Source organism: Manacus vitellinus, unplaced genomic scaffold (assembly GCF_001715985.3).
Source record: "Manacus vitellinus isolate BGI_N305 unplaced genomic scaffold, ASM171598v3 scaffold_14_pilon, whole genome shotgun sequence".
In the NCBI taxonomy this organism is placed as follows: domain Eukaryota; kingdom Metazoa; phylum Chordata; class Aves; order Passeriformes; family Pipridae; genus Manacus; species Manacus vitellinus.
The window spans coordinates 4,279,886-4,292,646 of record NW_021939063.1 but is presented as its reverse complement, the minus strand read 5'-3'; the positions used below and the strand labels follow the sequence as shown (position 1 = coordinate 4,292,646).

The window sequence follows — 12,761 nt, the reverse complement described above, 5'->3', positions numbered from 1 at the left end:
GAAGGAGACGGGGCAGGGAACCACATCTCACTGTTGGTAACACCCTGGTGAAGGAAGGTGGCCCGAGAGGCATCTCCTCACTTTGTCACCCCATCTTGTTCAGACAAAACCCACAGAGTGCAGGGGCGGCCGGGAAGGAAAAGGACAAGCAAGGCTGGAGAGGGACGAACTAGTTCTATCAGCAATATGTGACATGCACACATATAGTTTTGAAGGGAACACTGATCTCCAGAATTTCTTAAAACTATGTTCAGACAGTTATTTTCTAGCCCAAAAGCATCCCTGGAAAAACACAGCAAAACTCTTGAGCAAAACCCATCTGCTTTGCTCATATTCCATTTCTACACAAAAGTGCGGCCTTTTAGATGTTGCCACCTGGCATCTTTCACCTTTTCATTCTTTTTTTGGTGCCCTCACTGTTAATTCTCACTTAGGATTCAATTTAAATTCCCAGAATGAAGCTGGATCCCACAGTTTGAGTTCAAGGTGCTCAGCTGAACTTCAAGGGGTTGCCAAACTAGCAAATCACCTCAGCTAGTTGCACAGCTTAATTACATTTGTCTGATAAAATGCCACCTTCTTACAGGAGACCCCAAATAACGCGCTTTCCCTGAGATATCCGGAGTCTGATTCATCTGCTTTACTCCTGTCTTGTGCTGGCTTAGCACCACTGGCAACAGCAGGAGCATTACACAGACGTGAAGCTGAAATAAATCCATGGAGAAACAAGCACACCATAAGCACACCAAAATTAATGTGCTTTTCACTGTTGTTCGTGTACAAACACACAGGGAAAAAAAAAGGAATAAAAAATTTTTCTTCTCTTCCTTGCTTTTCGCAAGTTCCTGGCTATCATTCTGAAATGTAGATATTCCCATCATGCCTCGGTGTTTTTCAGCCCCATGATGCCCTCACTTTTGATTGTATAGATGAAGTTGAAGTGCACAGGGTATTTACTGATCCAGTTATCTTGTTCTGTGACAGGCAGAATCAATCAATCAAGGGGCCAGCTTTATGCTTACGTATTCCAGGCACATCTCCGCACTTCAGGATACGAGATCACAGTGTTATCCAGCCAAATTTGATCAACAAATGCAGTTCCCCTGTGCCACAGCAATCTCAGATGAAGATGTTATTATGTGGAACTGAGCAAAGTGATAAAGACAGTACAGAAAAGGGAGGAAAAGTCCAGCTGGACCTTTCTGACAGCCTTTATATACTACAGCAGCAGCATCCCTTTTTCCGAGGCTAACAAAAATAGCACATTCCCAAGAAGCTGTTGCAAAATGCTTTCTGGCCACCCTATATCTGTTGGTACTTAATGAAAGAAACATTATGCTACACAGTTTGCTAACACGTTCTTAAATACTGGACAACAGATTACACCCCTTGCCACTGTATTTATGGAGATATTTATAACACAGAATCACACACTGTATTTTTCATCACTCTGTTGAGAACAAGCTTATCAAAACGTGAAAGGCCAAAAATATATTTTAAAATCACAGCTGGCTTAAGCAACCTTTAAGTATTTTTATTTTAAATCCCAGTTACAAAAAGATGCAGTTGAATGTGTAAATGTTGAAATCTGTTTCAAGGAGAGTTGACACGATGCTTTTATTTTGCCAACAGCTTTTCACTTTGCTATTGCCCTACAGTTTTTTTTACATTATTTAATCCAAAATACCATCTTTTTGATTCTACCTTTCTTTGCATTTTAAATCTTTAATGGGAGCCTTTGGCAGTCCATGGGCACAATTATTAGATATCTGCAGAGAGAAATTGAAAAATTAATCATACTTTCCATTTTATATTTCGGTACTATACATAAAAATTATCTGGTCCTAAAGCTGCAGTCTGTGGTCTGTCGATATTTTCTCCTCAACATGGTAAATACTCTGCAAGAATCCATGTATCTCACATTCAGATCTCTCCAGCTAAACAGTTATATGGAGAATGCCGTGTTCTCTTTTCAAGTGCAAAATTTATTTCAGATCATTTTTCAATTAAAAGGCATCTGCTGGTACTTCTTCTGTTATGGACTGCCTAAAAAAATCACAGTAAAAAGTACCCTAGACTAATCATATTGATGATACTGAAGTTGTTTATTACCCTTTTATGGGCTTGGGTACTTAAATTACAGTTTTTCACAACTGTATGCAAAATGGGTAACATAATCCTTATGCAGTTTATTACAGAAACTGATATATGCATTAATCTGACCTTTGTCTAAATAGACCCTTAACTACAGGGAAAAAAAATCCAAAGGCATCTATCAGCATGTGAGCAGTATCAAAACTGCTAAATCTATTAACTTTGTTTTCCTTTCACTATTATTAAACTGGAAAGCAAAATTCAACTGGAAAATTATGCCATTTGGGTTCCCTTGTCATCATGTAATAAGTATGAGAAATATATGTGGAATAGCCAAATGGCCAATAGACAAAACACCCACTCCAAGTGACGTACTGTTTTCCATACCACTCAGACAAAATCAAAACAACAGAGCTGTTGCAAACAAAAACAAAATAACATTTCCCATAAGCATTCCAGACAGAGAAAATTTACAGGAAAAGAAAGCTGGGAAAAGACCCAGAGTGATGTGAGTGTTTGTACCTCCAGCCATAAAACCCGCTTCTGCTGAGCTGGTAAACAACAGTTTAACATTAAAAACACATAAAGGCTCACCATCGATTAATTGTCAAACTTTGGAGTTAAAGATTTACAGCAGCTGAAGGGCTGCTGGTGCTGCTGCCCTGGGCCGGGGGGTTGGATGCTCATCCCCTCCTGCCCCCGTGCCAGGGCAGATGCAGCCAAGGAACGTGTTTCATTCAGAAAAGAGTAGGATCCAGCACGGGCAAAAGCTCCAGTGCTACAGGAAGGAGGGGAAAGTAAACAATCAGGTTGATTGCTTCAGAGCAGTGTGTTCTGCAGAGACTTCAAAAAAAAAAAAAAAAAAAAAGAAAATCCAGCCTTTTTTTTTTTTTCCCCTCCGGAAAGTCCTTCCAACTCTCTGTGCAGCCTGGCGGAATAACAACTTTAAAAAGTGAAGATGTCGCTTTTTTATAGCTGACTCACATTTATATAACTTTGTTAATGCATCTGCTCCCTGGAAGTTACAGTATCTGTGTTCAGCTGCGATACCTGCCCATAAATCGTGGCAGCGCGGCGAATATCAACAGCTGCATTTTACTATTTCAGCCCGTCAGTTTACACTGTCTCCATCACGGCGAATTCCTGTCAGCTGCACTCTCGCTAACACAATTCCTATGTTTTGCCTGGCAGTAAATGGACGCTCCTGCCCCAGCATCATCTAAACAACTCTGTTAACATTTGCCCCCGAGCGTCTCTCTCTTTGTCCAGTCCCTGTCTTCTAACAGATGTCATCCAAGTCTAATCAAGCATAAAATGGTCATAAATATTTCTTTCTGGTAGATTTCACATTCGCATTTCATGCAGGGACATGATATTTTTCTGCTACCTCCAGGGAGTACCTAATGCAAAAACCAGTTACTTACATTCAAGGCTCATGTTCCTTTAGTAAAATGCAGCACATGTTCTCAGTTCAAAGACATAAAAAGGCGCAAGACTTTATCTTCTTTTGTTTAACTGCACCTTTTATTTTTTTTTAATACCGTGTGCCACAGCTTCCATCTAGGTATGACACTGTCCTTTGCTTAACAGGCAAACACACAACACTAAATTCTGACCCTACCAATCTCAAGCACAAACATTTCTGAATTTCATACTCCCATACCTTAACAGTTGCACGAAATATAGATGATTTTTTTCCTCAGCTATATCATTTACCAACCTATTTAAAGAATTCACAAGATTAGAAAGGCACTTCTCTATTTTGGTTCTCTTATGCAAAATTTTGCAACCTACGTCATCTTATTTCATTAAAAACAGTTAAATGATTCTAGGATACAAATTTAAGGTTCATGACTGTTTAACAGTTGATAATCACGAGATACAAGAAATTTCCAGTGCTTAAAGTTTGAAACTATTCAAGATAATTAATTCTCCTTAATGTTAAAATCATCACAAAAATTATATTTACCCTTGGTTAAACCTAGTAAATAATATGTCAGATCAGAAAACAAAACTAACCTTGGATTATTCACAAAGCCCTATGTCTTATTATTTTTTCCCCTTTCTGTTTGTCACAGCAGAAATATGCCATAGCTATTTAAAGTGAACCACACAACACTTAAGGATATAGATCACAACAGTGAGGCTGTTTTTTCTCCTCCTTCTCCACTGAGCCTAATATTTGATTACTGTTAGTCAAATCAAGCTTTCAGGCAAATAATCTCCATTTTTTAAGTTAATGAGATGTGGTCATGTCGACAACAGCTTGCAGAAACTTTTAATTCCAATTCCTGCAGGCTGTGCTGGCCTCTTTTACAGCAACCACGGTATGAATGAGTCAAATTTGCCAAAATGGCTTATGTAGACAAGTGCACACTTTAAAGAGGCACTAATTAAAAATACCCACTGGTATCATAATTTAAATACCATGAAAATAAACTGTAAAAGTAGCTCAGCTACAATCTTATGACTTTCCTTAGAGCTCGTTTACTTTAACTAGATGATGTTTTATTGCAGATGTATTCCTAGCTAAAAACAATTTTACGTCTTGGAGGAATTCAAGATTTTGATATAATTAAACAATTTATGTTAATATTTGTTTCACATAAGCTATTAAGCAAGCCCCCCAGAACAAGTGCTAATTGAGAAAGATGCAAAGAAGTAGAGTGCTGAAGTAAGCAGCAAATTTATACTGTTGATTTACTGCTCTATCTGCAACTTCCCCCCTCATTACAGCCCTCTTTCTCCCTCTCACTCTCTGCTATAAGGCTCCCAGCTGTACTGAATCGCATTAAAACACTTTCCTTGGATGCTATTATCTACTGCTTTCCTCAAAAAAGGAAGAAGAGGAAAAGGGAGAAGGAGAGGTGGAGCTTGGTATTATTCTCGATGCACTTCCCTGGCCACAACTTCTCCAAAATCCCTTTTGCCTTTCTGTTTTTTTGGCAAGGAATGTGAGAGGCACAGCTGTAGTGTAACAAAAGGAGATGTGAGACCAAAAATAAAATAAAAAAAAGTTGGTGCTGAGAGGGTTAAACCTATTTAAGGGGTTAAATATGCAATTACCGCTGACTAAAACCAGAGAGACATATAGATAAATAGAAGAAATGAAGTCCCCAGGTTCCATTCAGAAGCCTTCATCACATTACTACCAGACAGAAAACTCTTTAAGTACCATTTTCAGATGTTAAATCATTGTTCGTGCAGCACATATTCTCACTATTCCTGGGGGAACAATATCTGAAGACAGCGTGCTAACAAATGCAATCCAGTAAACAGGCATTTTTCCTCTTGTTGTTAGTACCTTTGTGTTCCAGCTCCCAGCTCTGTCATCCATGCCTTCTCTCTGCTTTGAAGTTAAAGTACTGAATGAGCGTTGTCATCTATTATCCAGAGTGTGCATGTAGATTATAAATAAGAAATAAAAGTGACTTTCAGTACACTGCTTTTGCATTAGCAAGTTGCCTTCTCTGTTACCTCCTCTGTCCTTCATACTTTGCTACCAACATTATATTAAAAATATGACTTAAAGTGTTTCTTATAGAATGCTATAAAATACGTACACAGCAGAGACAAAAGTTTTATTGAAACAAACAAGTCCAGCAGTTTAACCAGGTTCATGAGTTCAGCTTCAACAGACTGTTTAACCCTTATCTGCAGATGTCCTTCAGGGCCCCGGCACATTAATTGCATCCCTGGCTTCTTTTGCATGCACACTACTGAACACAGAGCTATTAATTACACTGGAGTTTATTTACAGAAAGAGCCTTTTCCACTATCGATCAATTATTTATTAATATTTTCTGGCATAACGATCTCATCACATTTTTCTTCTTAAGGCCCTGAATAAACACTTTTCACACAAGTAACAGTGCTGACCTATTTCAACTGCATCTGCTTGTACCTGGTCAGAAAACTCATCTCCATGAACATCTCATATGTTAGAGACTTTGAAACATTTCTCCCTTTGCTCACCTGAAGGAAGAGGTGAGCATAGTATGCACTTTAAGGGATCAATCCCTTTAACCTTCAGGTAATCATATCACAGAATCCTAGAATGGTTTGGGTGGCAAGGGATCCTAAAGATCATTTAGTTCCAAGCCCCCTGCAGGGACACCTCCTACTTCCCTCTGCCTTCAGATGGCTTCACCTAGCACCACTGTAAGTGTCCTAATCCACAAACGTTGCCTAAGTTACGGCAGTTTAGGGAGCAAGGAGAAAGGTGTTTGAAGCCCTGAGGGGTAGTGGGCACCTGGAGAAGGTGGGCACCAAAGATGTGCATAAGATCTTTGTCCTGGCCCTGCTCCAGTGGGGAATCCCCTGGGCCACCTCCAGGCAGGGGCACAACTGACTCAGGTCTCACACACCAGCTGCCCAGATGTGCCTCTGCAAAAACCCAAACAGGTTCTGGGGAAATCCAAGCAGAGTCAAAACTGGCTGAGCCGAAAGCCAGCACTGCACAACAAGCTGGAATCACAGAATCATTTATGTTAGAAAAGACCTCCAGGAGCACCAAGTCCAGCTCTTAACCCAGCACTGCCAAGTCACAAAAGCCAGTTTTGGGAAGAGTAAGAACAAGCCTGGGAACAATACATTTCTAAATAAATAAAAAATCTTTTACACTTAATAAATTCCTCATTATTCAGCGGAACATCCATTTTAGAGGACTAAAAGCATACTCATGCACCTAGCTTCCCTTTAACTCCACATTCAGCTCAAAGCCTTAGCAGATTTGCACAATATTTATATTGTTCAAGATGATGGGAGTACAGAGACCTAAGGACCAAAGCTCCTCTGGAGAGGGATGGGATACACTGTGCAGGGACTGGCAGTGCCCTGGCTGCCACCTGCAAAACTATGGGATCAGCAAGATTTCCTGAAAGTAAAATCCCTCAGTGCAGCTCCCTGCCTCTGCAGATGGCAGCAGCTTTGGGGGTAGAAGGGAAACCCCTTGGTTTTTCTGGTTGGGCAGCAAAATTTGCAGTACATCTGCGTTCCTCAGGTAAAGAATCTGCAGGGCTGGCACACAGGAGCTCTCCTTCCCTTCATCCCTCCAGGTGTCCTGGATCTTTCTTCCTTTCATCCTTTTTGGATAAACAATAATGATATAAGGAGGTTCAAGCACAGTCCAGTGTTTTTCACTCAGACATATGGGAGCCAGTCCTTTCAAAAATGCTTTTGGTAAACTGTTCAAGTCCCTGTAAAGACCAGGGCAAACCAGTAATGATTTCCAAGGCTGTCACCTACTGCCTGTCCACAACATTGCCAAGAAAAAAAATCAGATGGAGAAAAACAAAATAGAAGAAGATGCACATATCCCTTCCTTCTTTCCTTCCATCAGGATAAGATGGAAATGTGATTGTGCTGAACATTTTCATTAGCAGATAGTACATCCACGGGCAGCTCCAACAGGCTGGAGAGCCCCATCCTCCATTCCCTTAGGTAAGGCAGCAGTGGATGGTGCAACCTCTGGATGCATATGGAGTATCAGCAATCCCATGTGAGTGTGAAGAGCAAGCTGCTGATCACTCCATCAGTGCCAGCCCAGGCACAGGAGCACCTCCAGCTCTGGGAAAGCACCAAGTGTATGGCCTGACCTTGTCTTAACCCTGGGGCAGCCCTTGTGTCCTTGGCATTCACTGCTGGATGCCTATTGAACATATGAGAACATGAAAGGGTACTTTTTTTCTGCTAGGGGCTAGTTTTCCATCCAGCTCCTGTCCACAGGACTGAACAAACTGAGCCCCAGCCTGGCTTCCTTACTCAGCAAGTTCATGTCTCTCCCAAGATGATGAACAGGTAAATACTCCCAGGTTTCACGAGTTCATTTAACAAGAGCTGTATCTCCCCAGCACAAGGGGATCAGCTCCTAAAGACAAGATGAGAGGAGGTGAAAAGCTGGTCTTAGGAAACATGAGATCAGGTACGAAAGGGATTCTTTGCTGTCAAAGCATAATATGTCAGCTTGTGATAAACCTGAATTGCTTCATATACCAAGGATCACTAGACATTAGCTGCTTTTTATATGGCAATATGGTGCAGAGGTTTCAGAGAGAATATTGTTTTATGTTGATCACGATAAAACTCTCTGTAGCTTTGATAAAGCCTGCATACAGGCTTTTCATTCAAACTAATGAGTGATACTGGCTGTTGGATGCCGAGGCACGCTCTTGATGCTTTCCAATGGTTCAACTCGTAACTAGGAATCAATTCAGCCTGGATAAGCAAGAGTGTTATTCATCTAAAGGGTTTTAAATGATAATCCCGTTCCCTGTGTTTTCCCCAGGTACATCTGAAAAGGTATGGTGACAAAGGGAGCACCACATGTTGGCAAAGTACATCTCTTACCAGAGGGATCTCCCGGGTTCAGCCTGCTCTGAGCAAACAGTTGGCTCACACTGTAATCAGCCATCAAACAGCTCAGGCCCTATGGGCGATTCACTTAGCACAGGCCTTTTGCTGCTCTGTTTTCCAACATCTGTTTCAATGCCTGTCATCTCCCTGCTTTAAACAAATGTACTGCAGATGTCTTGTCTTGTGGACGACAGAGACTTGGCAAAGGCAGGAGCAGAGGCCTCCAAATGACAGAGGCGCAGCTAAGGCAGTTATTGGGGGGTTCTGGATGGACTCTGTGCACTAAACACAAAATGAGATTTTACACTCACACCCCCACCCCATGTCTCCCTTTGAACCTTCTGTTTTCTCCTTCAGATTTGAAAGACTGATGAAGGACAGGGATCAGGACACAGACTGAGATGCGGCCTACTCAGAAACATGTGGTCTGAGTCTTCTCAAAAGATTTATCATTGACATATGCAATTAAATGGGAAGACACAATCATTTGCTCACCTTTTGTTCCAAGGGCAATCTGATACAAGACTGGACACAGAGGGATACAATGTGTGGTAAAGATAATGGCTTCCAAGACAAGACTGTGGCCTGAAAACAACAGCAAAGAGACTTTCTTGGGCTAAGACTGTGCTTCAGGAAGAACCAATATATGAAATGGGATACACAGGGAATAAGGACGGGTCCCTGTGAGGGCACATCCATCCTAGGATGTTCTTTTTATGCAAACCCAGTTTGAGCTTCCACTAGGAAAATCAGTTAACTGAGACCTGGAATTTTGGATTTTTGCAAGTGCTACTTTGTCCCTGTGAACACATTCTACCTATAGCTGTTTGAGGTCTGGCTGTGGTGAGCTATGTAGCCAGTAAGATTCCAACAATCTCATTTTTCCTTAGCTTGGGTACTTGGTGCAATAGCTGTGAAGAAGCTGGAACAAGCCAGGTGCTTGCTGGCTGCTCTTCCTGCTGCTCTGTCCTGCCCAGCAAAGGCAACATGGGTTTTGAACTGTTCTGAACTCCAAGTGCAGGTCAGTCCAAGACGCAAGTGATCTTTTAAAATCAAAGGAAAAACATCCACCCATTGGTAGGTCTTTGAAAGAGGGAAAACAGGACCTGTATTTTGACTGTAAAGACTCTGGCAGTATTTCAAAGGACACTGTAAGAAACAAGCTAGGAAAATACAATCTGAACAAAATTACTGTTTTTTGGTGTCTATCATGGGTCACTCTCAGATGGAATCAGACAGCAAACGTGTTGAAGAAGTCAATCTTATTTTAAGAACAACACAAGATGAATTAACAGACAACTCAGAAAATCTGTGGATGATACTACATTGGGAGAGACTGAAAAGATGGAGGAGAAAGTGCAAAAAATTGTCTGTAAAAATGGGATGCCATTCATTAGGGATAAATTATAAGATGCTACAATTCAGCTGGAATATCCAAACTTTCTAAATACAGCAAGGAAGACAACTGATTACACAGCACTTCTTAGGGGGGGAAAAGAAAGCCTAAGGATTACAGTGGATCACAAGTTGAATATGAGTCAACAGGGTCATGCTGTTGCAAAAATGCCAAGTACCACAGTCAGATACACAAACAGGAGCACTGCCTGCAAGTTATACATGGGAAATTCATTGTCTCCACTTGCTACAGCAAGACTTCAGTTGGAGGATCAAATCACTGGAGCATTGCAATTCAAGACGACTGGAGACAGTCCAGAAGACAGTGACCAGATTGACCACAGGTCTGAAAAACAGGATGGACAAGGACAGAGCTAAGACTGCTTCAGTTCTGAGAAGATGGAGGGTACAGACACGGGAACAGAATTCAGGTTAAGTCTAAGAGGAGTTCACAGCAAACCTGAGCTGGTGGGCTGCCCTGTTCTGAGTGTGGCTGCAGCCCAGCCAGGTCATCAGCCAGCACTAGAGAAGTTACTACTGCAGGCTCTCAGTGACCTTGGAAGGATCCCCAAACATGAACACGGCACGTGCTTCCCTGCCCCCAGGGAAAGGCACATATTTTTGCTCTCAGTTTATGAATCTTTGACGTACAGTCCCTATGACACAGCCTTGGAAGACCATATCTTTTATTTATTATGCCTAGCAATTGTCCTTGTAACCAATTAGGAAAAAAAGCAGGTGGTCAACAGAAACTCTGCAAAATAAAACCCCTCAGCAAAGCAAACACCGTACCTTTCAGAGCAAGAAAAAATACTGTAAACAGAGCTAATCACTGCTAAACCCTTATAATCCAGTCCTTGCCCAAGTTAAGAGACTGAAACCAAGAGTAAAACACTTCAAAAAGCATTTATCAGAGGAACTGGTGAATCATTTCTCAAGATAAAGAAGGAGTCAGAACTATTTTAAACTCCAGACACTCACTGTGTTGTGGAAAGGGGCTCAAACGCATCCTGGCAGACTGGACTAAGGGACAAGGGTCCCACACCATCCAATGGGATGGCTGTTCCAGGAACTGGGAGAATGGCTGCCATTATGGACTTTGCCTCAGCAGTCATAAGGAAGACTTGACAAAGAGAAGAGAGCCCACTTTTAGCTCCTCTATAAAACAGCTACGGTTACCAGCATTCCCTGTACCTTGTTGAGTATTATATTCAATAATATTAATAGGCTCATATTTACTGTATCTTAAAAGCTAACAATCCCATTGCCAGCACTAATTAAAAAGACAAGAAGCAGAAAAGAAGCAGTGGATTATTTCTTCAATATGGATTCACACCTAGATTTAATAAAACCTGCTTTAGTGTTATAACCTTACATTTGTTTCAAGAACACTATAAAAGATAAGTCTGCTTTTTGTTGTTTATTGACTTGGAGGGTTTTCTTTCAGATCTGTAATATAGCACTACAGCTATGGGAAGGCAAGGAAATAAGACTGTTTTCCCTGAAAAAAACAAGTGTTTCTGCTACCTGAGTACCATGTCTGGGATGGTGGCTGGGAAGAAACCGGCAGAGCTATTCAGAGAGAACAACACTCAATACATGAACAGACACAAAAATGCAGCACTGGGGAGGTTTATCTGTAACAAACCCTCCCTCTGACCTTACAGAAAGCACTTCACCTGCAGCTACAAGTGAATGCCACAGCCAGCTTTTCCGGGAGACAGACTGTATGGTTTCTTCCAGCCACAGAGCATCCCTGCCACAAACACGGAGCTCCCACACCTGCACACTCAGCACGTTGGATGCCTTCATCCACGCTGACCTGCTCTGCATGTACATGCCAAGTGCAGTGCACATTCCCAGTGGGAATTCTTTCCTGCACCACAGCACACAACCTACCAAATAAAAATACTGTGCTTAGTCTGCAACTGAGGATAAAATAATGACAGACAGAGCAGTGCCTTAAGTAGCCTCTTCATCAAAAATATTGTAGACTTTGCAACAAAATCCGGAAGAGTTGCTTTCCATACGCACTTGTCCATCCTTCCCCGAGTCTGAAGAAGAGGGATGACATAGTAAAGGAGCGATATGCAATGCAATACAATGCAGAATCATAGAATGCTTTCGGTTGGAGGGACTTTAAAGCTCATCTAGTCCAATCCCCCTGCCATGGGAAGAGACACCTTCCTCTAGAAAAGTTTACTCAGAGCCTGTCCAGCCTGGCTTTGAACATTTCCAGGGATGGGGTATCCACAGCTTCTCTGGGAAACCTGTGCCAGGGCCTCACCACCCTCAGAGTAAAGAATTTCTTCCTAATATCCACTCTAAACCTACTGCCAAGTTTGAAGTCATTCCCACGTCCTGTCACTCCAGGCCCTTGCAGAAAGTCTGTCTCCATCTTCCTTGTTAGATCCCTTCAGGTACTCAGAGGCTGTAATTAGCTCACCCCGAAGGTGCCTCTTCTCCAAGTGGAACAATCCCAATTATCTTTAACCTTTCCTTGTAGGAGAGGTGCTCCATCCCAAAGCAAGATAAACTACAGCCAAAAGCCAGAGCTTTTCCTAGGTGAGCTCATCTTTAGATCAAGTTTCTCATTTAAAGAGAGGCCAGAAGAATTCTCCTGGAGACTGCTGAAACCGGACTGGGAAGATCTGAGCTCTCCAAATGCTTTCACATCCATGAGGAAAACTATACCCCCTCCTATTTCTAATTTTTCCTGCAAGATCCTGGGCCCCACTACTTCATAACAAGTTCCATTCTCCTTCCCTGTGCCTGTCTGACCTTTCTCCTTCAGTGAATCACTTAATTATGTGGAAATAGAAATACAAAAAGATGATGGTTTAAAAACACAAATGCTCGAGCTTCATCTGTGAGAGAGCAGCCAATCCCTCCCAAGTTGCGGGTCTGCTGCTGATTAA

The 12,761-nt window shown here is 41.8% G+C and overlaps 1 protein-coding gene across 20 annotated transcripts in view; it reads right to left on the bottom strand.

The window, feature by feature from the left end:
* The window catches only part of FOXP1 (forkhead box P1), a 335,164-nt gene that overhangs the window by 143,572 nt on the left and 178,831 nt on the right, over window positions 1-12,761 (bottom strand). The window contains exon 1 of one of the 20 annotated variants that reach the window (XM_018068375.2): window positions 8,944-9,057. The exons of the other annotated variants lie outside the window; for them this stretch is intronic. The gene's annotated coding sequence lies outside the window, so the exon portion shown is untranslated. Of the gene's footprint in view, window positions 1-8,943; window positions 9,058-12,761 lie in introns of those variants that run through there. 20 annotated transcript variants of the gene reach the window in all.